This window comes from Hyaena hyaena, unplaced genomic scaffold (genome assembly GCF_003009895.1).
Source record: "Hyaena hyaena isolate Hyena2069 unplaced genomic scaffold, ASM300989v1 scaffold_86, whole genome shotgun sequence".
In the NCBI taxonomy this organism is placed as follows: Eukaryota; Metazoa; Chordata; class Mammalia; order Carnivora; family Hyaenidae; genus Hyaena; species Hyaena hyaena.
Genome location: NW_024080721.1, coordinates 2378270 through 2383650, shown reverse-complemented (window position 1 = coordinate 2383650; position 5381 = coordinate 2378270).

The window sequence follows — 5381 nt, the reverse complement described above, 5'->3', positions numbered from 1 at the left end:
AAGAAGATGTGGTTTATCTATACCATGGAATACTACATGGCAATGAGAAAGAATGAAATCTGGCCATGTGTAGCCACATGGATGGACCTTGAGGGTGTTATGCTGAGCGAAATAAGTCAGGCAGAGAAGGACAAATACCATATGTTTGCACGTATAGGAGGATTAGGAGGAACTTGACGGAGGACCAAGGGGGAGAAGAAGGGGGGAAATGGTGGGGGAAAGGGAGAGAGGCAAACCATGAGAGACTCTTGAATGCTGACAAAAACTGAGGACTGATGGATGGGGGGGGAGGGGGGGATGGGCATGGAGGAGGGCACTTGTGGGGATGAGCACTGAGTGTTATGTGGAAACTAATTTGACAATAAACTATTTGTAAAAAAAAAAAAAAAGAAAAGAAAAAAGAGGGCATCTGGTAAGATGGAGACTCACCACCCAGCGCAGTGGGGCGTCCTCTGGGGAGCCCCTCTGAGGCCTCCCTGTCCGTTCCTCCCAGCAGCCTGGCCTCCAATGGCCGCGTCGTCTACAGGCTCTACCCTAAAAGGAAATGTGAGGGCTGAGCCGGCAGAGAAAATGAATGGGCTCTTGTGGCTGGCGCCTGCAGCTCTCACAGCTTCCCGGAGGCAGGGAGTGGGGGCAATGGAGGGCTGGGGGCCAGGCAGCCTCCCAGGAGAGGGCCTCTCCCAGAGCCTGGGCTCCAATGTGGTTCTGGCCGCAGGAGCCCCTGATTAGAGGATCCAGAGCAGCCAGACTTCCAAGTGCAAGTAAAGAACGTTGTCAGAGGTGCACACACATTTCTATGACATAGATGGTTCTAGAAAATGTGAGTCAGGACAGAATCGTGATGGTTCTTGGGGCCAAGATGGTGGGGTGGGGTGGGGGGGTTGGGGCAAGGAGAGAAATCTGTCCCCATCTTGGCTCCTTCCCCAAACCTGTGTCCTGGGTTTGGTGCCATGAGTGGACATGACAAAAGGCCTCCTTGGGAAGTCGTGTGGCAACAGCTGGCCCGGCCTGAGATCTGGCTTCCCAAAGGCGTGGACAGCATAGACTCATAGGGCTTTGGGGTCCAGACTTTGGCAGGGCAGTGCCGCCACCGTACACCACCATCCAGGAGTACCCCTGGATTCGGTGGTGGGTCAGCCAGCAGCCCCACCTTCCCAGAGGGAGGGCCACCCCCAGACCCCGCACTCCTTCAGCACTTCCAGGCTCGCTCCAGGGAGAAGGCTGAGAAGGAGCTAACCTTGCACTTCCTTCCCCAGATGTTCCTGGAGCCAAAAATGTTGATTTACCAGTCTGCTGGTAGTTCCTCCGGGAAGGGATCTTCGTGGGAAGGCTCAACGGGGAGACCGAGGCACAGGACAGGGAGGTGATTCATCCGCAGGTCATCTCGTGCCTCCCCGCCCAGTCCTACTGTGTGTGGAAGCCCAGGTCCAGATCATGTCAAAGTGAGTCTCAGTTCCAGCATCCAGCTGGGCCACCCTCCCCTCCACCCCCTGCTAGATGCTGCCCTAAGCCTAGTCCTGTGGCCACCAGAGAAATGGGGATCTGTGGGTCTTTGCTGGGCCACCTCTAGGTAGGCCTTGACCTTGGGTCAAGACAGACAAGACAGGCAGGGTCAGAGTTCCATCCTTCCAGCTCAGGTACAGAGGGGGCCCGGGACAATGCCCTGGCACCTGCTCTGGGTAGAGTGCAGTGGATGGGCTGCACGGGCCGCTCACGTCCAGGGAAGCCGCCCTGCGTGACGAGGCAGCCAGGGCACCCCCTGCTCCCGACCGGCTCTCAGGACAGGGCCTTGAATCTGTGTCTCCCCCAGGGGCATGGATGGAGAAGGTCAAAGAACACTGTGGGGCCATATGGACTGGGGGGGGGGGGGGGGGCAGCAGAAACAGAGCCAGGTCCTTGAGCAGTGCCAGTCTCCAGATGCTCCCAGCTCCCAGGACAACCCCTCCCCAGATGCCACCCCTTGGACTACCTCCTGGATGCTTGACTCCTTCGCCAGCGCTCCCAAACCAGAGGGCTCAGCACAGGAAGTGCTGCTCAGTAGGTACGGCATCCAGGCCGATGTCAGCTGCTCCCCCTTCCCCCACTCAGGCTCTCTGAGAAAGGGCTCTCTTTCTCCCCAAAGAAAGCTGTAGATGGCGTGAGGGGTCCTGAGGGGCTGTATTCGCCTGAGTTACAATTGACCACACGTCTCTCTGAACAATCCAAGTGATAGTAGCTTAAATAAGGCAGAGGTCTGTTTCCCTCTGTTCATCACGTCTGTAGGTATTTAGAGCAGGCTGGCCTGGTGCGCCTCAGTGGCAGGGACCCATGTCCTTCTACCTTGTGGTGCCGTGTCCTGGGCAGAAGAGCATCCCCACAAAATTCACATCCACCCAGAACCTCAGAATATAACCTTATTTGGAAATACAACCCTTGCAGGTAAATAAGATGACGTCAAACAGGAGTAGGGGGAGGTCTTAGACTCCGTGGTGTCCTTATAAGAAAAGGACACACAGAGACACAGACGCAGAGGAAAGGCCACATGATGCCCGAGGCAGAGATGCAGCGAGGGAAGCATTTACAAGCTGAGGAACTCCAAGGATGGCCCGCAACCACCAAAAGTTAGGACAAAGTTTCCAGAAGGAACCGACCCTGCCCGCACCTTGATTTCAGACTTCTGGCTTCCAGAAGGAACTGTGAGAGAATACACTTCTGAGAGAGAGAATATGTTTCTGTTGCTTTAAGCCGCCCAGTTTGCCATGGCGGCCCCACCAAGCCAATAGGGCTACCATGTATGGAGTCCTTCTCCAAGGTCACCTTAAGGCCCCACGCAGTGCCTGCACTTCAAACAATCCATCTGCGTTCCGTTCCAGCCGTCAGGAAGGAGAAAGGAAGAAGAAAACAAAGACACGACTCTCCCCTGACTGACACATCCCAGATGTCGGGCGCATGGTCTCTGCTTTCATCCCCTTGGCCACAGTTGAATCACCTGGCAACATGTGGCCGGTTAAAAATGGTTGCTTTTATTACTGTGGAAAAAGGGGAGAAGGGTAATTGGGCACAGTGTTGTTCACTCTACAACCTGCCTCCAGTAGATGTTTCTGGCCCCAAATCGCTTGCTGACAGATCCAGCACCACCATCCTTTCCCAGAGCGGCACCCCACTGGCTCCCTTCCTCCCCAGCAACAAATCCCCTTCTGTGTCAGGGCACTTCAGGTCAGCCCCAGCTCCCCCTTGACTGGCACAGCCCACAGCCACCTCATTGCTCAGAGGCAAAGGCCCTGGGGCCAGCACCCAGACTCCTGGGAAGGCAGAACACTGAGACCCCGGATTCCCGTCTGCTCCTCACACCACCCTCACCCCGAAGGACGTATCCGAGTGTTTCTTCCAGACAAGTCCAGCGCTCAGCCTACCAGAATATCTGGAGAAAGAAATTTTCTTCTTCGTCGCCATACAAACGAGACCGTGTCACCTTTCCAGCCTGGCCGTGGTTGGTCAGATGTCACCGCTTCACAGCCCAGCCGGGGAAACCTCCACACTCAGAGCATCTCCCCTGTCTGCCACCAGCCAATAGGCCAAGGGTAAGGAAGCGGCGGGGTCCCAGTGGCACGAGCTTCCCCAGCCCAGCCAGATGTTCAAAGGGGATGGATTGTAGGGTCCCGTGACAGCAGGAGGTCCCTCCCCCCCATAGAATTCTTTCACTCTCTGTGTGTTTTTCATGTGGCCCTGTTGACTCGGGGCCCCTGGCCAGCAGTCCCTGAGAGCTCTGGCTCCAAGGCTCTGGGACTCGGCGTTAACAGCCCCTCTCGGAGCTGAGGCCGCAGCTGGTGGAACTGGAAGGCTGTCACAAAGTGGGAAGCACAGTCTTGACGTGTTAGTGTCGACTGCTGGGACGCCAAGGGGCCCAAAGAGCGGCTGTCCAGGCCTCAGGTTGTTGCGGTATTTGGCGGTGACGCCCCTTCTGTTTGCACCCAGTGTTCCTGGAGCCTTGTCTGCCCAGGCCCTCAGTTGGGCCATACTTGCCCAAAGGGGAGGACAAGCTTCCTATCACTTTTCCTGGACAGCTTTTTAGCCCTTAGAGGCTGCAGATACTCAGAGGAAGGGGTGACTTCTTTATTTAGCAGAAACCTCTGAGCCCAGGCAAGATGCCGCTACCCCAGATCTCTGCCTACGTTGGCGCCTCGCCCCAGGATCTTGGCAGGCCCTCCTGGGCCCTGGTCCAGCCTGGAGTCAGAGAACCAGAAGTCCCCTGACTTACAGGAAGAGGGAGGAGGGGGTCCCAGAGCTGGAGGCCGGGGCGTGTGTCTGTGCCCTCCTCCTCGCACCTCTCCTCCTTGATGGAGAGTTCCTTGATGGGGAGTTCCGAGGCCGGGGGTGGAGCCCCCACTGCACACCGGGCCTGTGTGAGCCCAGACTCTTCCTTGCAAGTAATGCGATCAGGCTGAACTCGCTCAGCAAAGAAGGAGCCCTTACCCGACACACACAGAGATGTTTTAGAAAAGCCAAGGGCGGCGTGTAGCCACTCTGGAAGGGCTGTAATTAGACACTCAGGGCCCCCAGACTTCAAGGAGAGCTCTGCCCGGGGGCTTAGCTCTGTGCAGGCCACCCATTTCAGGCCTAGCCATAGAGAGCACGGACTTCCCGTCACTCCCACCCAGAGCCAAAGGCAGAGCCCAGAGGAGAAGGGCGTCAAGTGCAGAGCTAAAGGCATCCCTGGAGCCCTCCTTCCAGCTTTCAGTGACCGGGGCTCCTCCTCTGACTTCCCGCTGATGTGAGCCAACAAAGATCCTTTGGCTTAAGCTGGGTTTTATACATGTATATGTTTTTTTCTTTTTCTTTTTTTTAATTTAATTTATTTTTATTTATTTTTACAAATAGTTTATTGTCAAATTAGTTTCCACTTTTAATTTATTTTTTTTAAGTAAGCCGCCCACCCAATATGGGGCTCAAACTCACGACCCCAAGAAGCGTTGCATTGCTGTACTCTGCTGCGCCAGCCTGGCGCCCCTGGCTTAAGCTGTTTTGAGAGGGATTCGTGTCCCCTGGACTTGAAGGAGTTGAGGCAGGAGGGAAAGCGGGGCGGCCCCGGCAGAAAGGGGGAGAGCTTGCAGTAATCGGGGAGCCTGCTTGAGGGCCGGGGGCTGGGGCGGCAGCGGCGACGGGAGGGTGGCCCGGGCCGGCGATGGATGGAAAGCAGCGATGCGCCGGTAGGGACCGGTCCCCGCCCATTGCAGAGCGCGCGCGATTTCTGGGAACCCCCGCGCGCCCGGACCGCTGCGCGGGCACAGCCCAAATCCGGGTTCCTGGAAGTGACCGCCCGAGGGTGGGACGGAGGGGGTGCGCCTGGGGCCAGGCAGGAGCCAGATTTCCGCCCGGCCCGGGCCCGGGTCGGGGTGGGACGG